The sequence below is a fragment of the Phalangium opilio genome, unplaced genomic scaffold (genome assembly GCF_054372755.1).
Source record: "Phalangium opilio isolate 3A_F unplaced genomic scaffold, DU_Popi_V2 ptg000523l_1, whole genome shotgun sequence".
NCBI classification, from domain to species: Eukaryota; Metazoa; Arthropoda; class Arachnida; order Opiliones; family Phalangiidae; genus Phalangium; species Phalangium opilio.
Window position 1 is genome coordinate 1,976,159 of NW_028324241.1, and position 21,455 is coordinate 1,997,613.

Here is a 21,455-nt window from a genome sequence, read left to right on the forward strand (position 1 = left end):
CCTTGTTTATAGCCGTACTGTCGATTTAACTAAAATAAACGGAATAATCCGTGCTGTTACAGGGGGAACTCGGGTTTGAACCAAGGACCTCTCGATCTACAGTCGAATGCTCTACCACTGAGCTACTCCCCCTTGTTCAAGGCCGTAATGTCGATTTAACTAAAATAAACGGAATGATCCGTGCTGTTACAGGGGGAACTCGGGTTTGAACCAAAGACCTCTCGATCTCAGTCGAATGCTCTACCACTGAGCTATTCCCCTTTGTTCCTCGCCGTAATGTCGATTTAACTAAAATAAAGGGAATAATCCGTGCTGTTACAGGGGGAACTCGGGTTTGAACCAAGAACCTCTCGATCTGCAGTCGAATGCGAGCTATCCCTCCTTGTTCCTAGCCGTAATGTCGATTTAACTAAAATAAACGGAATGATGCGTGCTATTACAGGGGGAACTCGGGTTTGAACCAAAGACCTCTCGATCTCAGTCGAATGCTCTACCACTGAGCTATTCCCCTTTGTTCCTCGCCGTAATGTCGATTTAACTAAAATAAAGGGAATAATCCGTGCTGTTACAGGGGGAACTCGGGTTTGAACCAAGAACCTCTCGATCTGCAGTCGAATGCGAGCTATATCTCCTTGTGCCTAGCCGTAATGTCGATTTAACTAAAATAAAAAGAATGATCAGTGCTGTTACAGGGGGAACTCGGTTTGAACCAAGGACCTCTCGATCTGCAATCGAATGCTCTACCACTTAACTATTCGCCCTTGTTAAAGGCCGTTATGTCGATTTAACTAAAATAAACGGAATGATCCGTGCTACTACAGGGAGAACTCGGGTTTGAAACAAGGACCTCTCGATCTGCAGTCGAATGCTCTACCACTGAGCTATTCCCCCTTGTTCAAGGCCGTAATGTCGATTTAACTAAAATAAACGGAATGATCCGTGCTGTTACATGGGGAACTCGGGTTTGAACCAAGGACCTTTCGATCTGCAGTCGAATGCGAGTTATCCCTCCTTGTTCATAGCCGTACTGTCGATTTAACTAAAATAAACGGAATAATCCGTGCTGTTACAGGGGGAACTCGGGTTTGAACCAAGAACCTCTCGATCTGCAGTCGAATGCGAGCTATCCCTCCTTGTTCCTAGCCGTAATGTCGATTTAACTAAAATAAAAAGAATGATCAGTGCTGTTACAGGGGGAACTCGGGTTTGAACCAAGGACCTCTCGATCTGTAGTCGAATGCTCTACCACTGAGCTATACCCCTTGTTCATAGCCAAAATGTCGATTTAAATAAAATAAACGGAATGATCCGTGTTGTTACAGGGGGAACTCGGGTTTAAACCCAGAACCTCTCGATCTGCAGTCGAATGCGAGCTATCCCTCCTTGTTCCTAGCCGTAATGTCGATTTAACTAAAATAAACGGAATGATGCGTGCTATTACAGGGGGAACTCGGGTTTGAACCAAAGACCTCTCGATCTCAGTCGAATGCTCTACCACTGAGCTATTCCCCTTTGTTCCTCGCCGTAATGTCGATTTAACTAAAATAAAGGGAATAATCCGTGCTGTTACAGGGGGAACTCGGGTTTGAACCAAGAACCTCTCGATCTGCAGTCGAATGCGAGCTATATCTCCTTGTGCCTAGCCGTAATGTCGATTTAACTAAAATAAAAAGAATGATCAGTGCTGTTACAGGGGGAACTCGGTTTGAACCAAGGACCTCTCGATCTGCAATCGAATGCTCTACCACTTAACTATTCGCCCTTGTTAAAGGCCGTAATGTCGATTTAACTAAAATAAACGGAATGATCCGTGCTACTACAGGGGGAACTCCGGTTTGAAAGAAGGACCTCTCGATCTGCAGTCGAATGCCCTACCACTGAGCTATTCCCCCTTGTTAAAGGCCCCAAAGTCGTTTTAACTAAAATAAACGGAATGATCCGTGCTACTACAGGGAGAACTCAGGTTTGAACCAAGGACCTCTCGATCTACAGTCGAATGCGAGTTATCCCTCCTTGTTCCTAGCCGTAATGTCGATTTAACTAAAATAATTGGAATGATCCGTGCTGTTACAGGGGGAACTCAGGTTTGAACCAAGGACCTCTCGATCTACAGTCGAATGCGAGTTATCCCTCCTTGTTCCTAGCCGTAATGTCGATTTAACTAAAATAATTGGAATGATCCGTGCTGTTACAGGGGGAACTCAGGTTTGAACCAAGGACCTCTCGATCTACAGTCGAAAGCGAGTTATCCCTCCTTGTTCCTAGCCGTAATGTCGATTTAATTAAAATAAAGGGAATAGTCCGTGCTGTTACAGGGGGAACTCGAATTTGAACCAAGGACCTCTCGATCTGCAGTCGAATGCTCTACCACTGAGCTATTCCCCCTTGTTCAGAGCCGTAATGTCGATTTAACTAAAATAAACGGAATGATCCGTGCTACTACAGGGGGAACTCCGGTTTGAAAGAAGGACCTCTCGATCTGCAGTCGAATGCTCTACCACTGAGCTATTCCCCCTTGTTCAAGGCCCCAAAGTCGATTTAATTAAAATAAACGGAATGATCCGTGCTGTTACAGGGAGAACTCGGGTTTGAATTAAGAACCTCTCGATCTGCAGTCGAATGCTCTACCACTGAGCTATTCCCCCTTGTTCAAGGCCCCAAAGTCGTTTTAACTAAAATAAACGGAATGATCCGTGCTGTTACAGGGGGAACTCGGGTTTGAACCAAGGATCTCTCGATCTGCAGTCGAATGCGAGTTATCCCTCCTTGTTCCTAGCCGTAATGTCGATTTAACTAAAATAAAGGGAATAATCCGTGCTGTTACAGGGGGAACTCGGGTTTGAACCAAGGACCTCTCGATCTGCAGTCGAATGCGAGTTATCCCTCCTTGTTCCTAGCCGTAATGTCGATTTAACTAAAATAAACGGAATGATCCGTGCTGTTACAGGGGGAACTCGGGTTTGAACCAAGGACCTCTCAATCTGCAGTCGAATGCGAGTTATCCCTCCTTGTTCCTAGCCGTAATGTCGATTTAACTAAAATAATTGGAATGATCCGTGCTGTTACAGGGGGAACTCAGGTTTGAACCAAGGACCTCTCGATCTACAGTCGAATGCGAGTTATCCCTCCTTGTTCCTAGCCGTAATGTCGATTTAATTAAAATAAAGGGAATAGTCCGTGCTGTTACAGGGGGAACTCGGGTTTGAACCAAGGACCTCTCGATCTGCAGTCGAATGCTCTACCACTGAGCTATTCCCCCTTGTTCCTAGCCGTAATGTCGATTTAACTAAAATAAACGGAATGATCCGTGCTGTTACAGGGGGAACTCGGGTTTTAACCAAGGACCTCTCGATCTGCAGTCGAATGCTCTACCATTGAGCTATTCCCCTTGTTCATAGTCGTAATGTCGTTTTAAATAAAATAAACTGAATGATCCGTGCTGTTACAGGGGGAACTCGGGTTTGAACCAAGGACCTTTCGATCTGCAGTCGAATGCGAGTTGTCCCTCCTTGTTCCTAGCCGTAATGTCGATTTAACTAAAATAATTGGAATGATCCGTGCTGTTACAGGGGGAACTCGGGTTTGAACCAAGAACCTCTCGACCTGCAGTCGAATGCGGGCTATATCTCCTTGTGCCTAGCCGTAATGTCGATTTAACTAAAATAAAAAGAATGATCAGTGCTGTTACAGGGGGAACTCGGTTTGAACCAAGGACCTCTCGATCTGCAATCGAATGCTCTACCACTTAACTATTCGCCCTTGTTAAAGGCCGTTATGTCGATTTAACTAAAATAAACGGAATGATCCGTGCTACTACAGGGAGAACTCGGGTTTGATACAAGGACCTCTCGATCTGCAGTCGAATGCTCTACCACTGAGCTATTCCCCCTTGTTCAGAGCCGTAATGTCGATTTAACTAAAATAAACGGAATGATCCGTGCTACTACAGGGGGAACTCCGGTTTGAAAGAAGGACCTCTCGATCTGCAGTCGAATGCTCTACCACTGAGCTATTCCCCCTTGTTCAAGGCCCCAAAGTCGTTTTAACTAAAATAAACGGAATGATCCGTGCTGTTACAGGGGGAACTCGGGTTTGAACCAAGGATCTCTCGATCTGCAGTCGAATGCGAGTTATCCCTCCTTGTTCCTAGCCGTAATGTCGATTTAACTAAAATAAAGGGAATAATCCGTGCTGTTACAGGGGGAACTCGGGTTTGAACCAAGGACCTCTCGATCTGCAGTCGAATGCGAGTTATCCCTCCTTGTTCCTAGCCGTAATGTCGATTTAACTAAAATAAACGGAATGATCCGTGCTGTTACAGGGGGAACTCGGGTTTGAACCAAGGACCTCTCAATCTGCAGTCGAATGCGAGTTATCCCTCCTTGTTCCTAGCCGTAATGTCGATTTAACTAAAATAATTGGAATCATCCGTGCTGTTACAGGGGGAACTCAGGTTTGAACCAAGGACCTCTCGATCTACAGTCGAATGCGAGTTATCCCTCCTTGTTCCTAGCCGTAATGTCGATTTAATTAAAATAAAGGGAATAGTCCGTGCTGTTACAGGGGGAACTCGGGTTTCAACCAAGGACCTCTCGATCTGCAGTCGAATGCTCTACCACTGAGCTATTCCCCCTTGTTCAAGGCCGTAATGTCGATTTAACTAAAATAAACGGAATGATCCGTGCTGTTACAGGGGGAACTCGGGTTTTAACCAAGGACCTCTCGATCTGCAGTCGAATGCTCTACCATTGAGCTATTCCCCTTGTTCATAGTCGTAATGTCGTTTTAAATAAAATAAACTGAATGATCCGTGCTGTTACAGGGGGAACTCGGTTTGAACCAAGGACCTCTCGATCTGCAATCGAATGCTCTACCACTTAACTATTCGCCCTTGTTAAAGGCCGTTATGTCGATTTAACTAAAATAAACGGAATGATCCGTGCTACTACAGGGAGAACTCGGGTTTGATACAAGGACCTCTCGATCTGCAGTCGAATGCTCTACCACTGAGCTATTCCCCCTTGTTCAGAGCCGTAATGTCGATTTAACTAAAATAAACGGAATGATCCGTGCTACTACAGGGGGAACTCCGGTTTGAAAGAAGGACCTCTCGATCTGCAGTCGAATGCTCTACCACTGAGCTATTCCCCCTTGTTCAAGGCCCCAAAGTCGTTTTAACTAAAATAAACGGAATGATCCGTGCTGTTACAGGGGGAACTCGGGTTTGAACCAAGGATCTCTCGATCTGCAGTCGAATGCGAGTTATCCCTCCTTGTTCCTAGCCGTAATGTCGATTTAACTAAAATAAAGGGAATAATCCGTGCTGTTACAGGGGGAACTCGGGTTTGAACCAAGGACCTCTCGATCTGCAGTCGAATGCGAGTTATCCCTCCTTGTTCCTAGCCGTAATGTCGATTTAACTAAAATAAACGGAATGATCCGTGCTGTTACAGGGGGAACTCAGGTTTGAACCAAGGACCTCTCGATCTACAGTCGAATGCGAGTTATCCCTCCTTGTTCCTAGCCGTAATGTCGATTTAATTAAAATAAAGGGAATAGTCCGTGCTGTTACAGGGGGAACTCGGGTTTGAACCAAGAACCTCTCGATCTGCAGTCGAATGCGAGCTATCCCTCCTTGTTCCTAGCCGTAATGTCGATTTAACTAAAATAAAAAGAATGATCAGTGCTGTTACAGGGGGAACTCGGGTTTGAACCAAGGACCTCTCGATCTGTAGTCGAATGCTCTACCACTGAGCTATACCCCTTGTTCATAGCTAAAATGTCGATTTAAATAAAATAAACGGAATGATCCGTGTTGTTACAGGGGGAACTCGGGTTTAAACCCAGAACCTCTCGATCTGCAGTCGAATGCGAGCTATCCCTCCTTGTTCCTAGCCGTAATGTCGATTTAACTAAAATAAACGGAATGATGCGTGCTATTACAGGGGGAACTCGGGTTTGAACCAAAGACCTCTCGATCTCAGTCGAATGCTCTACCACTGAGCTATTCCCCTTTGTTCCTCGCCGTAATGTCGATTTAACTAAAATAAAGGGAATAATCCGTGCTGTTACAGGGGGAACTCGGGTTTGAACCAAGAACCTCTCGATCTGCAGTCGAATGCGAGCTATCCCTCCTTGTTCCTAGCCGTAATGTCGATTTAACTAAAATAAACGGAATGATGCGTGCTATTACAGGGGGAACTCGGGTTTGAACCAAAGACCTCTCGATCTCAGTCGAATGCTCTACCACTGAGCTATTCCCCTTTGTTCCTCGCCGTAATGTCGATTTAACTAAAATAAAGGGAATAATCCGTGCTGTTACAGGGGGAACTCGGGTTTGAACCAAGAACCTCTCGATCTGCAGTCGAATGCGAGCTATATCTCCTTGTGCCTAGCCGTAATGTCGTTTTAACTAAAATAAAAAGAATGATCAGTGCTGTTACAGGGGGAACTCGGTTTGAACCAAGGACCTCTCGATCTGCAATCGAATGCTCTACCACTTAACTATTCGCCCTTGTTAAAGGCCGTTATGTCGATTTAACTAAAATAAAAAGAATGATCCGTGCTACTACAGGGAGAACTCGGGTTTGAACCAAGGACCTCTCGATCTGCAGTCGAATGCGAGCTATCCCTCCTTGTTCCTAGCCGTAATGTCGATTTAACTAAAATAAAAAGAATGATCAGTGCTGTTACAGGGGGAACTCGGTTTGAACCAAGGACCTCTCGATCTGCAATCGAATGCTCTACCACTTAACTATTCGCCCTTGTTAAAGGCCGTTATGTCGATTTAACTAAAATAAAAAGAATGATCCGTGCTACTACAGGGAGAACTCGGGTTTGAACCAAGGACCTCTCGATCTGCAGTCGAATGCTCTACCACTGAGCTATACCCCTTGTTCATAGCCAAAATGTCGATTTAAATAAAATAAACGGAATGATCCGTGTTGTTACAGGGGGAACTCGGGTTTAAACCCAGAACCTCTCGATCTGCAGTCGAATGCGAGCTATCCCTCCTTGTTCCTAGCCGTAATGTCGATTTAACTAAAATAAACGGAATGATGCGTGCTATTACAGGGGGAACTCGGGTTTGAACCAAAGACCTCTCCATCTCAGTCGAATGCTCTACCACTGAGCTATTCCCCTTTGTTCCTCGCCGTAATGTCGATTTAACTAAAATAAAGGGAATAATCCGTGCTGTTACAGGGGGAACTCGGGTTTGAACCAAGAACCTCTCGATCTGCAGTCGAATGCGAGCTATATCTCCTTGTGCCTAGCCGTAATGTCGATTTAACTAAAATAAAAAGAATGATCAGTGCTGTTACAGGGGGAACTCGGTTTGAACCAAGGACCTCTCGATCTGCAATCGAATGCTCTACCACTTAACTATTCGCCCTTGTTAAAGGCCGTTATGTCGATTTAACTAAAATAAACGGAATGATCCGTGCTACTACAGGGAGAACTCGGGTTTGATACAAGGACCTCTCGATCTGCAGTCGAATGCTCTACCACTGAGCTATTCCCCCTTGTTCAGAGCCGTAATGTCGATTTAACTAAAATAAACGGAATGATCCGTGCTACTACAGGGGGAACTCCGGTTTGAAAGAAGGACCTCTCGATCTGCAGTCGAATGCTCTACCACTGAGCTATTCCCCCTTGTTCCTAGCCGTAATGTCGATTTAACTAAAATAATTGGAATGATCCGTGCTGTTACAGGGGGAACTCAGGTTTGAACCAAGGACCTCTCGATCTACAGTCGAATGCGAGTTATCCCTCCTTGTTCCTAGCCGTAATGTCGATTTAACTAAAATAATTGGAATGATCCGTGCTGTTACAGGGGGAACTCAGGTTTGAACCAAGGACCTCTCGATCTACAGTCGAATGCGAGTTATCCCTCCTTGTTCCTAGCCGTAATGTCGATTTAATTAAAATAAAGGGAATAGTCCGTGCTGTTACAGGGGGAACTCGAATTTGAACCAAGGACCTCTCGATCTGCAGTCGAATGCTCTACCACTGAGCTATTCCCCCTTGTTCAGAGCCGTAATGTCGATTTAACTAAAATAAACGGAATGATCCGTGCTACTACAGGGGGAACTCCGGTTTGAAAGAAGGACCTCTCGATCTGCAGTCGAATGCTCTACCACTGAGCTATTCCCCCTTGTTCAAGGCCCCAAAGTCGATTTAATTAAAATAAACGGAATGATCCGTGCTGTTACAGGGAGAACTCGGGTTTGAATTAAGAACCTCTCGATCTGCAGTCGAATGCTCTACCACTGAGCTATTCCCCCTTGTTCAAGGCCCCAAAGTCGTTTTAACTAAAATAAACGGAATGATCCGTGCTGTTACAGGGGGAACTCGGGTTTGAACCAAGGATCTCTCGATCTGCAGTCGAATGCGAGTTATCCCTCCTTGTTCCTAGCCGTAATGTCGATTTAACTAAAATAAAGGGAATAATCCGTGCTGTTACAGGGGGAACTCGGGTTTGAACCAAGGACCTCTCGATCTGCAGTCGAATGCGAGTTATCCCTCCTTGTTCCTAGCCGTAATGTCGATTTAACTAAAATAAACGGAATGATCCGTGCTGTTACAGGGGGAACTCGGGTTTGAACCAAGGACCTCTCAATCTGCAGTCGAATGCGAGTTATCCCTCCTTGTTCCTAGCCGTAATGTCGATTTAACTAAAATAATTGGAATGATCCGTGCTGTTACAGGGGGAACTCAGGTTTGAACCAAGGACCTCTCGATCTACAGTCGAATGCGAGTTATCCCTCCTTGTTCCTAGCCGTAATGTCGATTTAATTAAAATAAAGGGAATAGTCCGTGCTGTTACAGGGGGAACTCGGGTTTGAACCAAGGACCTCTCGATCTGCAGTCGAATGCTCTACCACTGAGCTATTCCCCCTTGTTCCTAGCCGTAATGTCGATTTAACTAAAATAAACGGAATGATCCGTGCTGTTACAGGGGGAACTCGGGTTTTAACCAAGGACCTCTCGATCTGCAGTCGAATGCTCTACCATTGAGCTATTCCCCTTGTTCATAGTCGTAATGTCGTTTTAAATAAAATAAACTGAATGATCCGTGCTGTTACAGGGGGAACTCGGGTTTGAACCAAGGACCTTTCGATCTGCAGTCGAATGCGAGTTGTCCCTCCTTGTTCCTAGCCGTAATGTCGATTTAACTAAAATAATTGGAATGATCCGTGCTGTTACAGGGGGAACTCGGGTTTGAACCAAGAACCTCTCGACCTGCAGTCGAATGCGGGCTATATCTCCTTGTGCCTAGCCGTAATGTCGATTTAACTAAAATAAAAAGAATGATCAGTGCTGTTACAGGGGGAACTCGGTTTGAACCAAGGACCTCTCGATCTGCAATCGAATGCTCTACCACTTAACTATTCGCCCTTGTTAAAGGCCGTTATGTCGATTTAACTAAAATAAACGGAATGATCCGTGCTACTACAGGGAGAACTCGGGTTTGATACAAGGACCTCTCGATCTGCAGTCGAATGCTCTACCACTGAGCTATTCCCCCTTGTTCAGAGCCGTAATGTCGATTTAACTAAAATAAACGGAATGATCCGTGCTACTACAGGGGGAACTCCGGTTTGAAAGAAGGACCTCTCGATCTGCAGTCGAATGCTCTACCACTGAGCTATTCCCCCTTGTTCAAGGCCCCAAAGTCGTTTTAACTAAAATAAACGGAATGATCCGTGCTGTTACAGGGGGAACTCGGGTTTGAACCAAGGATCTCTCGATCTGCAGTCGAATGCGAGTTATCCCTCCTTGTTCCTAGCCGTAATGTCGATTTAACTAAAATAAAGGGAATAATCCGTGCTGTTACAGGGGGAACTCGGGTTTGAACCAAGGACCTCTCGATCTGCAGTCGAATGCGAGTTATCCCTCCTTGTTCCTAGCCGTAATGTCGATTTAACTAAAATAAACGGAATGATCCGTGCTGTTACAGGGGGAACTCGGGTTTGAACCAAGGACCTCTCAATCTGCAGTCGAATGCGAGTTATCCCTCCTTGTTCCTAGCCGTAATGTCGATTTAACTAAAATAATTGGAATCATCCGTGCTGTTACAGGGGGAACTCAGGTTTGAACCAAGGACCTCTCGATCTACAGTCGAATGCGAGTTATCCCTCCTTGTTCCTAGCCGTAATGTCGATTTAATTAAAATAAAGGGAATAGTCCGTGCTGTTACAGGGGGAACTCGGGTTTCAACCAAGGACCTCTCGATCTGCAGTCGAATGCTCTACCACTGAGCTATTCCCCCTTGTTCAAGGCCGTAATGTCGATTTAACTAAAATAAACGGAATGATCCGTGCTGTTACAGGGGGAACTCGGGTTTTAACCAAGGACCTCTCGATCTGCAGTCGAATGCTCTACCATTGAGCTATTCCCCTTGTTCATAGTCGTAATGTCGTTTTAAATAAAATAAACTGAATGATCCGTGCTGTTACAGGGGGAACTCGGTTTGAACCAAGGACCTCTCGATCTGCAATCGAATGCTCTACCACTTAACTATTCGCCCTTGTTAAAGGCCGTTATGTCGATTTAACTAAAATAAACGGAATGATCCGTGCTACTACAGGGAGAACTCGGGTTTGATACAAGGACCTCTCGATCTGCAGTCGAATGCTCTACCACTGAGCTATTCCCCCTTGTTCAGAGCCGTAATGTCGATTTAACTAAAATAAACGGAATGATCCGTGCTACTACAGGGGGAACTCCGGTTTGAAAGAAGGACCTCTCGATCTGCAGTCGAATGCTCTACCACTGAGCTATTCCCCCTTGTTCAAGGCCCCAAAGTCGTTTTAACTAAAATAAACGGAATGATCCGTGCTGTTACAGGGGGAACTCGGGTTTGAACCAAGGATCTCTCGATCTGCAGTCGAATGCGAGTTATCCCTCCTTGTTCCTAGCCGTAATGTCGATTTAACTAAAATAAAGGGAATAATCCGTGCTGTTACAGGGGGAACTCGGGTTTGAACCAAGGACCTCTCGATCTGCAGTCGAATGCGAGTTATCCCTCCTTGTTCCTAGCCGTAATGTCGATTTAACTAAAATAAACGGAATGATCCGTGCTGTTACAGGGGGAACTCAGGTTTGAACCAAGGACCTCTCGATCTACAGTCGAATGCGAGTTATCCCTCCTTGTTCCTAGCCGTAATGTCGATTTAATTAAAATAAAGGGAATAGTCCGTGCTGTTACAGGGGGAACTCGGGTTTGAACCAAGAACCTCTCGATCTGCAGTCGAATGCGAGCTATCCCTCCTTGTTCCTAGCCGTAATGTCGATTTAACTAAAATAAAAAGAATGATCAGTGCTGTTACAGGGGGAACTCGGGTTTGAACCAAGGACCTCTCGATCTGTAGTCGAATGCTCTACCACTGAGCTATACCCCTTGTTCATAGCTAAAATGTCGATTTAAATAAAATAAACGGAATGATCCGTGTTGTTACAGGGGGAACTCGGGTTTAAACCCAGAACCTCTCGATCTGCAGTCGAATGCGAGCTATCCCTCCTTGTTCCTAGCCGTAATGTCGATTTAACTAAAATAAACGGAATGATGCGTGCTATTACAGGGGGAACTCGGGTTTGAACCAAAGACCTCTCGATCTCAGTCGAATGCTCTACCACTGAGCTATTCCCCTTTGTTCCTCGCCGTAATGTCGATTTAACTAAAATAAAGGGAATAATCCGTGCTGTTACAGGGGGAACTCGGGTTTGAACCAAGAACCTCTCGATCTGCAGTCGAATGCGAGCTATCCCTCCTTGTTCCTAGCCGTAATGTCGATTTAACTAAAATAAACGGAATGATGCGTGCTATTACAGGGGGAACTCGGGTTTGAACCAAAGACCTCTCGATCTCAGTCGAATGCTCTACCACTGAGCTATTCCCCTTTGTTCCTCGCCGTAATGTCGATTTAACTAAAATAAAGGGAATAATCCGTGCTGTTACAGGGGGAACTCGGGTTTGAACCAAGAACCTCTCGATCTGCAGTCGAATGCGAGCTATATCTCCTTGTGCCTAGCCGTAATGTCGTTTTAACTAAAATAAAAAGAATGATCAGTGCTGTTACAGGGGGAACTCGGTTTGAACCAAGGACCTCTCGATCTGCAATCGAATGCTCTACCACTTAACTATTCGCCCTTGTTAAAGGCCGTTATGTCGATTTAACTAAAATAAAAAGAATGATCCGTGCTACTACAGGGAGAACTCGGGTTTGAACCAAGGACCTCTCGATCTGCAGTCGAATGCGAGCTATCCCTCCTTGTTCCTAGCCGTAATGTCGATTTAACTAAAATAAAAAGAATGATCAGTGCTGTTACAGGGGGAACTCGGTTTGAACCAAGGACCTCTCGATCTGCAATCGAATGCTCTACCACTTAACTATTCGCCCTTGTTAAAGGCCGTTATGTCGATTTAACTAAAATAAAAAGAATGATCCGTGCTACTACAGGGAGAACTCGGGTTTGAACCAAGGACCTCTCGATCTGCAGTCGAATGCTCTACCACTGAGCTATACCCCTTGTTCATAGCCAAAATGTCGATTTAAATAAAATAAACGGAATGATCCGTGTTGTTACAGGGGGAACTCGGGTTTAAACCCAGAACCTCTCGATCTGCAGTCGAATGCGAGCTATCCCTCCTTGTTCCTAGCCGTAATGTCGATTTAACTAAAATAAACGGAATGATGCGTGCTATTACAGGGGGAACTCGGGTTTGAACCAAAGACCTCTCCATCTCAGTCGAATGCTCTACCACTGAGCTATTCCCCTTTGTTCCTCGCCGTAATGTCGATTTAACTAAAATAAAGGGAATAATCCGTGCTGTTACAGGGGGAACTCGGGTTTGAACCAAGAACCTCTCGATCTGCAGTCGAATGCGAGCTATATCTCCTTGTGCCTAGCCGTAATGTCGATTTAACTAAAATAAAAAGAATGATCAGTGCTGTTACAGGGGGAACTCGGTTTGAACCAAGGACCTCTCGATCTGCAATCGAATGCTCTACCACTTAACTATTCGCCCTTGTTAAAGGCCGTTATGTCGATTTAACTAAAATAAACGGAATGATCCGTGCTACTACAGGGAGAACTCGGGTTTGATACAAGGACCTCTCGATCTGCAGTCGAATGCTCTACCACTGAGCTATTCCCCCTTGTTCAGAGCCGTAATGTCGATTTAACTAAAATAAACGGAATGATCCGTGCTACTACAGGGGGAACTCCGGTTTGAAAGAAGGACCTCTCGATCTGCAGTCGAATGCTCTACCACTGAGCTATTCCCCCTTGTTCAAGGCCGTAATGTCGATTTAACTAAAATAAACGGAATGATCCGTGCTGTTACAGGGGGAACTCGGGTTTGAACCAAGGACCTTTCGATCTGCAGTCGAATGCGAGTTATCCCTCCTTGTTCATAGCCGTACTGTCGATTTAACTAAAATAAACGGAATAATCCGTGCTGTTACAGGGGGAACTCGGGTTTGAACCAAGAACCTCTCGATCTGCAGTCGAATGCGAGCTATCCCTCCTTGTTCCTAGCCGTAATGTCGATTTAACTAAAATAAAAAGAATGATCAGTGCTGTTACAGGGGGAACTCGGGTTTGAACCAAGGACCTCTCGATCTGTAGTCGAATGCTCTACCACTGAGCTATACCCCTTGTTCATAGCCAAAATGTCGATTTAAATAAAATAAACGGAATGATCCGTGTTGTTACAGGGGGAACTCGGGTTTAAACCCAGAACCTCTCGATCTGCAGTCGAATGCGAGCTATCCCTCCTTGTTCCTAGCCGTAATGTCGATTTAACTAAAATAAACGGAATGATGCGTGCTATTACAGGGGGAACTCGGGTTTGAACCAAAGACCTCTCCATCTCAGTCGAATGCTCTACCACTGAGCTATTCCCCTTTGTTCCTCGCCGTAATGTCGATTTAACTAAAATAAAGGGAATAATCCGTGCTGTTACAGGGGGAACTCGGGTTTGAACCAAGAACCTCTCGATCTGCAGTCGAATGCCAGCTATATCTCCTTGTGCCTAGCCGTAATGTCGATTTAACTAAAATAAAAAGAATGATCAGTGCTGTTACAGGGGGAACTCGGTTTGAACCAAGGACCTCTCGATCTGCAATCGAATGCTCTACCACTTAACTATTCGCCCTTGTTAAAGGCCGTTATGTCGATTTAACTAAAATAAACGGAATGATCCGTGCTACTACAGGGAGAACTCGGGTTTGATACAAGGACCTCTCGATCTGCAGTCGAATGCTCTACCACTGAGCTATTCCCCCTTGTTCATAGCCGTAATGTCGATTTAACTAAAATAAACGGAATGATCCGTGCTACTACAGGGGGAACTCCGGTTTGAAAGAAGGACCTCTCGATCTGCAGTCGAATGCTCTACCACTGAGCTATTCCCCCTTGTTCAAGGCCGTAATGTCGATTTAACTAAAATAAACGGAATGATCCGTGCTGTTACAGGGGGAACTCGGGTTTGAACCAAGGACCTTTCGATCTGCAGTCGAATGCGAGTTATCCCTCCTTGTTCATAGCCGTACTGTCGATTTAACTAAAATAAACGGAATAATCCGTGCTGTTACAGGGGGAACTCGGGTTTGAACCAAGAACCTCTCGATCTGCAGTCGAATGCGAGCTATCCCTCCTTGTTCCTAGCCGTAATGTCGATTTAACTAAAATAAAAAGAATGATCAGTGCTGTTACAGGGGGAACTCGGGTTTGAACCAAGGACCTTTCGATCTGCAGTCGAATGCGAGTTATCCCTCCTTGTTCATACCCGTACTGTCGATTTAACTAAAATAAACGGAATAATCCGTGCTGTTACAGGGGGAACTCGGGTTTGAACCAAGAACCTCTCGATCTGCAGTCGAATGCGAGCTATATCTCCTTGTGCCTAGCCGTAATGTCGATTTAACTAAAATAAAAAGAATGATCAGTGCTGTTACAGGGGGAACTCGGTTTGAACCAAGGACCTCTCGATCTGCAATCGAATGCTCTACCACTTAACTATTCGCCCTTGTTAAAGGCCGTTATGTCGATTTAACTAAAATAAACGGAATGATCCGTGCTACTACAGGGAGAACTCGGGTTTGATACAAGGACCTCTCGATCTGCAGTGGAATGCTCTACCACTGAGCTATTCCCCCTTGTTCAGAGCCGTAATGTCGATTTAACTAAAATAAACGGAATGATCCGTGCTACTACAGGGGGAACTCCGGTTTGAAAGAAGGACCTCTCGATCTGCAGTCGAATGCTCTACCACTGAGCTATTCCCCCTTGTTCAAGGCCCCAAAGTCGATTTAATAAAATAAACGGAATGATCCGTGCTGTTACAGGGAGAACTCGGGTTTGAATTAAGAACCTCTCGATCTGCAGTCGAATGCTCTACCACTGAGATATTCCCCCTTGTTCAAGGCCCCAAAGTCGTTTTAACTAAAATAAACGGAATGATCCGTGCTGTTACAGGGGGAACTCGGGTTTGAACCAAGGATCTCTCGATCTGCAGTCGAATGCGAGTTATCCCTCCTTGTTCCTAGCCGTAATGTCGATTTAACTAAAATAAAGGGAATAATCCGTGCTGTTACAGGGGGAACTCGGGTTTGAACCAAGGACCTCTCGATCTGCAGTCGAATGCGAGTTATCCCTCCTTGTTCCTAGCCGTAATGTCGATTTAACTAAAATAAACGGAATGATCCGTGCTGTTACAGGGGGAAATCGGGTTTGAACCAAGGACCTCTCAATCTGCAGTCGAATGCGAGTTATCCCTCCTTGTTCCTAGCCGTAATGTCGATTTAACTAAAATAATTGGAATGATCCGTGCTGTTACAGGGGGAACTCAGGTTTGAACCAAGGACCTCTCGATCTACAGTCGAATGCGAGTTATCCCTCCTTGTTCCTAGCCGTAATGTCGATTTAATTAAAATAAAGGGAATAGTCCGTGCTGTTACAGGGGGAACTCGGGTTTGAACCAAGAACCTCTCGACCTGCAGTCGAATGCGAGCTATATCTCCTTGTTCCTAGCCGTAATGTCGATTTAACTAAAATAAAAAGAATGATCAGTGCTGTTACAGGGGGAACTCGGTTTGAACCAAGGACCTCACGATCTGCAATCGAATGCTCTACCACTTAACTATTCGCCCTTGTTAAAGGCCGTAATGTCGATTTAACTAAAGTAAACGGAATGATCCGTGCTACTACAGGGAGAACTCGGGTTTGAAACAAGGACCTCTCGATCTGCAGTCGAATGCTCTACCACTGAGCTATTCCCCCTTGTTCAAGGCCGTAATGTCGATTTAACTAAAATAAACGGAATGATCCGTGCTGTTACAGGGGGAACTCGGGTTTGAACCAAGGACCTTTCGATCTGCAGTCGAATGCGAGTTATCCCTCCTTGTTCATAGCCGTACTGTCGATTTAACTAAAATAAACGGAATAATCCGTGCTGTTACAGGGGGAACTCGGGTTTGAACCAAGGACCTCTCGATCTACAGTCGAATGCACTACCACTGAGCTATTCCCCCTTGTTCAAGGCCGTAATGTCGATTTAACTAAAATAAACGGAATGATCCGTGCTGTTACAGGGGGAACTCGGGTTTGAACCAAGGACCTTTCGATCTGCAGTCGAATGCGAGTTATCCCTCCTTGTTCATAGCCGTACTGTCGATTTAACTAAAATAAACGGAATAATCCGTGCTGTTACAGGGGGAACTCGGGTTTGAACCAAGAACCTCTCGATCTGCAGTCGAATGCGAGCTATCCCTCCTTGTTCCTAGCCGTAATGTCGATTTAACTAAAATAAACGGAATGATGCGTGCTATTACAGGGGGAACTCGGGTTTGAACCAAAGACCTCTCGATCTCAGTCGAATGCTCTACCACTGAGCTATTCCCCTTTGTTCCTCGCCGTAATGTCGATTTAACTAAAATAAAGGGAATAATCCGTGCTGTTACAGGGGGAACTCGGGTTTGAACCAAGAACCTCTCGATCTGCAGTCGAATGCGAGCTATATCTCCTTGTGCCTAGCCGTAATGTCGATTTAACTAAAATAAAAAGAATGATCAGTGCTGTTACAGGGGGAACTCGGTTTGAACCAAGGACCTCTCGATCTGCAATCGAATGCTCTACCACTTAACTATTCGCCCTTGTTAAAGGCCGTTATGTCGATTTAACTAAAATAAACGGAATGATCCGTGCTACTACAGGGAGAACTCGGGTTTGATACAAGGACCTCTCGATCTGCAGTCGAATGCTCTACCACTGAGCTATTCCCCCTTGTTCAGAGCCGTAATGTCGATTTAACTAAAATAAACGGAATGATCCGTGCTACTACAGGGGGAACTCCGGTTTGAAAAAAGGACCTCTCGATCTGCAGTCGAATGCTCTACCACTGAGCTATTCCCCCTTGTTCAAGGCCCCAAAGTCGATTTAATTAAAATAAACGGAATGATCCGTGCTGTTACAGGGAGAACTCGGGTTTGAATTAAGAACCTCTCGATCTGCAGTCGAATGCTCTACCACTGAGCTATTCCCCCTTGTTCAAGGCCCCAAAGTCGTTTTAACTAAAATAAACGGAATGATCCGTGCTGTTACAGGGGGAACTCAGGTTTGAACCAAGGACCTCTCGATCTACAGTCGAATGCGAGTTATCCCTCCTTGTTCCTAGCCGTAATGTCGATTTAATTAAAATAAAGGGAATAGTCCGTGCTGTTACAGGGGGAACTCGGGTTTTAACCAAGGACCTCTCGATCTGCAGTCGAATGCTCTACCATTGAGCTATTCCCCTTGTTCCTAGCCGTAATGTCGATTTAACTAAAATAATTGGAATGATCCGTGCTGTTACAGGGGGAACTCAGGTTTGAACCAAGGACCTCTCGATCTACAGTCGAATGCGAGTTATCCCTCCTTGTTCCTAGCCGTAATGTCGATTTAATTAAAATGAAGGGAATAGTCCGTGCTGTTACAGGGGGAACTCGGGTTTGAACCAAGGACCTCTCGATCTGCAGTCGAATGCTCTACCACTGAGCTATTCCCCCTTGTTCAAGGCCGTAATGTCGATTTAACTAAAATAAACGGAATGATCCGTGCTGTTACAGGGGAACTCGGGTTTTAACCAAGGACCTCTCGATCTGCAGTCGAATGCTCTACCATTGAGCTATTCCCCTTGTTCATAGTCGTAATGTCGTTTTAAATAAAATAAACTGAATGATCCGTGCTGTTACAGGGGGAACTCGGGTTTGAACCAAGGACCTTTCGATCTGCAGTCGAATGCGAGTTGTCCCTCCTTGTTCCTAGCCGTAATGTCGATTTAACTAAAATAATTGGAATGATCCGTGCTGTTACAGGGGGAACTCGGGTTTGAACCAAGAACCTCTCGACCTGCAGTCGAATGCGAGCTATATCTCCTTGTTCCTAGCCGTAATGTCGATTTAACTAAAATAAAAAGAATGATCAGTGCTGTTACAGGGGGAACTCGGTTTGAACCAAGGACCTCACGATCTGCAATCGAATGCTCTACCACTTAACTATTCGCCCTTGTTAAAGGCCGTAATGTCGATTTAACTAAAGTAAACGGAATGATCCGTGCTACTACAGGGAGAACTCGGGTTTGAAACAAGGACCTCTCGATCTGCAGTCGAATGCTCTACCACTGAGCTATTCCCCCTTGTTCAAGGCCGTAATGTCGATTTAACTAAAATAAACGGAATGATCCGTGCTGTTACAGGGGGAACTCGGGTTTGAACCAAGGACCTTTCGATCTGCAGTCGAATGCGAGTTATCCCTCCTTGTTCATAGCCGTACTGTCGATTTAACTAAAATAAACGGAATAATCCGTGCTGTTACAGGGGGAACTCGGGTTTGAACCAAGGACCTCTCGATCTACAGTCGAATGCACTACCACTGAGCTATTCCCCCTTGTTCAAGGCCGTAATGTCGATTTAACTAAAATAAACGGAATGATCCGTGCTGTTACAGGGGGAACTCGGTTTGAACCAAGGACCTTTCGATCTGCAGTCGAATGCGAGTTATCCCTCCTTGTTCATAGCCGTACTGTCGATAAGAATAAAATAAACGGAATGATCCGTGTTGTTACAGGGGGAACTCGGGTTTAAACCCAGAACCTCTCGATCTGCAGTCGAATGCGAGCTATCCCTCCTTGTTCCTAGCCGTAATGTCGATTTAACTAAAATAAACGGAATGATGCGTGCTATTACAGGGGGAACTCGGGTTTGAACCAAAGACCAGACCTCTCGATCTCAGTCGAATGCTCTACCACTGAGCTATTCCCCTTTGTTCCTCGCCGTAATGTCGATTTAACTAAAATAAAGGGAATAATCCGTGCTGTTACAGGGGGAACTCGGGTTTGAACCAAGAACCTCTCGATCTGCAGTCGAATGCGAGCTAAATCTCCTTGTTCTTAGCCGTAATGTCGATTTAACTAAAATAAAAAGAATGATCAGTGCTGTTACAGGGGGAACTCGGTTTGAACCAAGGACCTCTCGATCTGCAATCGAATGCTCTACCACTTAACTATTCGCCCTTGTTAAAGGCCGTTATGTCGATTTAACTAAAATAAACGGAATGATCCGTGCTACTACAGGGAGAACTCGGGTTTGATACAAGGACCTCTCGATCTGCAGTCGAATGCTCTACCACTGAGCTATTCCCCCTTGTTCAGAGCCGTAATGTCGATTTAACTAAAATAAACGGAATGATCCGTGCTACTACAGGGGGAACTCCGGTTTGAAAGAAGGACCTCTCGATCTGCAGTCGAATGCTCTACCACTGAGCTATTCCCCCTTGTTCAAGGCCCCAAAGTCGATTTAATTAAAATAAACGGAATGATCCGTGCTGTTACAGGGAGAACTCGGGTTTGAATTAAGAACCTCTCGATCTGCAGTCGAATGCTCTACCACTGAGCTTTTCCCCCTTGTTCAAGGCCCCAAAGTCGTTTTAACTAAAATAAACGGAATGATCCGTGCTGTTACAGGGGGAACTCGGGTTTGAACCAAGGATCTCTCGATCTGCAGTCGAATGCGAGTTATCCCTCCTTGTTCCTAGCCGTAATGTCGATTTAACTAAAATAAAGGGAATAATCCGTGCTGTTACAGGGGGAACTCGGGTTTGAACCAAGGACCTCTCGATCTGCAGTCGAATGCGAGTTATCCCTCCTTGTTCCTAGCCGTAATGTCGATTTAACTAAAATAAAGGGAATAATCCGTGCTGTTACAGGGGGAACTCGGGTTTGAACCAAGGACCTCTCGATCTGCAGTCGAATGCGAGTTATCCCTCCTTGTTCCTAGCCGTAATGTCGATTTAACTAAAATAAACGGAATGATCCGTGCTGTTACAGGGGGAACTCGGGTTTGAACCAAGGACCTCTCAATCTGCAGTCGAATGCGAGTTATCCCTCCTTGTTCCTAGCCGTAATGTCGGTTTAACTAAAATAATTGGAATGATCCGTGCTGTTACAGGGGGAACTCAGGTTTGAACCAAGGACCTCTCGATCTACAGTCGAATGCGAGTTATCCCTCCTTGTTCCTAGCCGTAATGTCGATTTAATTAAAATAAAGGGAATAGTCCGTGCTGTTACAGGGGGAACTCGGGTTTGAACCAAGGACCTCTCGATCTGCAGTCGAATGCTCTACCACTGAGCTATTCCCCCTTGTTCAAGGCCGTAATGTCTATTTAACTAAAATAAACGGAATGATCCGTGCTGTTACAGGGGGAACTCGGGTTTTAACCAAGGACCTCTCGATCTGCAGTCGAATGCTCTACCATTGAGCTATTCCCCTTGTTCATAGTCGTAATGTCGTTTTAAATAAAATAAACTGAATGATCCGTGCTGTTACAGGGGGAACTCGGGTTTGAACCAAGGACCTTTCGATCTGCAGTCGAATGCGAGTTGTCCCTCCTTGTTCCTAGCCGTAATGTCGATTTAACTAAAATAATTGGAATGATCCGTGCTGTTACAGGGGGAACTCGGGTTTGAACCAAGAACCTCTCGACCTGCAGTCGAATGCGAGCTATATCTCCTTGTTCCTAGCCGTAATGTCGATTTAACTAAAAAAAAAGAATGATCAGTGCTGTTACAGGGGGAACTCGGTTTGAACCAAGGACCTCACGATCTGCAATCGATTGCTCTACCACTGAGCTATTCCCCCTTGTTCAAGGCCGTAATGTCTATTTAACTAAAATAAACGGAATGATCCGTGCTGTTACAGGGGGAACTCGGGTTTGAACCAAGGACCTCTCGATCTGCAGTCGAATGCTCTACCACTGAGCTATTCCCCCTTGTTCAAGGCCGTAATGTCGATTTAACTAAAATAAACGGAATGATCCGTGCTGTTACAGGGGGAACTCGGGTTTGAACCAAGGACCTCTCGATCTGCAGTCGAATGCGAGTTATCCCTCCTTGTTCCTAGCCGTAATGTCGA

At 45.3% G+C, this 21,455-nt stretch overlaps 15 non-coding genes across 15 annotated transcripts; all 15 read right to left on the reverse strand.

Annotated features, from left to right (window-relative positions):
- Positions 1–60: 60 nt before the first annotated feature.
- On the reverse strand, positions 61–132 carry TRNAY-GUA (transfer RNA tyrosine (anticodon GUA)). The gene has a single exon. It is a non-coding gene; the product is annotated as a tRNA-Tyr (tRNA).
- A 1,059-nt stretch (positions 133–1,191) lies between these two features.
- TRNAC-ACA (transfer RNA cysteine (anticodon ACA)) lies at positions 1,192–1,263 on the reverse strand. The gene has a single exon. It is a non-coding gene; the product is annotated as a tRNA-Cys (tRNA).
- A 1,924-nt stretch (positions 1,264–3,187) lies between these two features.
- On the reverse strand, positions 3,188–3,259 carry TRNAC-GCA (transfer RNA cysteine (anticodon GCA)). Its single transcript has one exon. It is a non-coding gene; the product is annotated as a tRNA-Cys (tRNA).
- Positions 3,260–5,693: 2,434 nt separating this feature from the next.
- Positions 5,694–5,765, reverse strand: TRNAC-ACA (transfer RNA cysteine (anticodon ACA)). The gene has a single exon. It is a non-coding gene; the product is annotated as a tRNA-Cys (tRNA).
- A 307-nt stretch (positions 5,766–6,072) lies between these two features.
- Positions 6,073–6,264, reverse strand: TRNAL-GAG (transfer RNA leucine (anticodon GAG)). Its single transcript has 2 exons — positions 6,229–6,264; positions 6,073–6,108 (listed from the first exon to the last, which is right to left on the reverse strand). It is a non-coding gene; the product is annotated as a tRNA-Leu (tRNA).
- Positions 6,265–8,827: 2,563 nt separating this feature from the next.
- On the reverse strand, positions 8,828–8,899 carry TRNAC-GCA (transfer RNA cysteine (anticodon GCA)). Its single transcript has one exon. It is a non-coding gene; the product is annotated as a tRNA-Cys (tRNA).
- A 2,434-nt stretch (positions 8,900–11,333) lies between these two features.
- On the reverse strand, positions 11,334–11,405 carry TRNAC-ACA (transfer RNA cysteine (anticodon ACA)). The gene has a single exon. It is a non-coding gene; the product is annotated as a tRNA-Cys (tRNA).
- Positions 11,406–11,712: 307 nt separating this feature from the next.
- Positions 11,713–11,904, reverse strand: TRNAL-GAG (transfer RNA leucine (anticodon GAG)). The gene is made up of 2 exons: positions 11,869–11,904; positions 11,713–11,748 (listed from the first exon to the last, which is right to left on the reverse strand). It is a non-coding gene; the product is annotated as a tRNA-Leu (tRNA).
- A 1,689-nt stretch (positions 11,905–13,593) lies between these two features.
- TRNAC-ACA (transfer RNA cysteine (anticodon ACA)) lies at positions 13,594–13,665 on the reverse strand. Its single transcript has one exon. It is a non-coding gene; the product is annotated as a tRNA-Cys (tRNA).
- Positions 13,666–16,469: 2,804 nt separating this feature from the next.
- TRNAY-GUA (transfer RNA tyrosine (anticodon GUA)) lies at positions 16,470–16,541 on the reverse strand. The gene has a single exon. It is a non-coding gene; the product is annotated as a tRNA-Tyr (tRNA).
- Positions 16,542–16,720: 179 nt separating this feature from the next.
- Positions 16,721–16,912, reverse strand: TRNAL-GAG (transfer RNA leucine (anticodon GAG)). The gene is made up of 2 exons: positions 16,877–16,912; positions 16,721–16,756 (listed from the first exon to the last, which is right to left on the reverse strand). It is a non-coding gene; the product is annotated as a tRNA-Leu (tRNA).
- Positions 16,913–17,981: 1,069 nt separating this feature from the next.
- On the reverse strand, positions 17,982–18,053 carry TRNAC-GCA (transfer RNA cysteine (anticodon GCA)). Its single transcript has one exon. It is a non-coding gene; the product is annotated as a tRNA-Cys (tRNA).
- An 808-nt stretch (positions 18,054–18,861) lies between these two features.
- Positions 18,862–18,933, reverse strand: TRNAY-GUA (transfer RNA tyrosine (anticodon GUA)). Its single transcript has one exon. It is a non-coding gene; the product is annotated as a tRNA-Tyr (tRNA).
- Positions 18,934–20,611: 1,678 nt separating this feature from the next.
- On the reverse strand, positions 20,612–20,683 carry TRNAC-GCA (transfer RNA cysteine (anticodon GCA)). The gene has a single exon. It is a non-coding gene; the product is annotated as a tRNA-Cys (tRNA).
- Positions 20,684–21,240: 557 nt separating this feature from the next.
- Positions 21,241–21,312, reverse strand: TRNAC-GCA (transfer RNA cysteine (anticodon GCA)). Its single transcript has one exon. It is a non-coding gene; the product is annotated as a tRNA-Cys (tRNA).
- Positions 21,313–21,455: the final 143 nt, after the last annotated feature.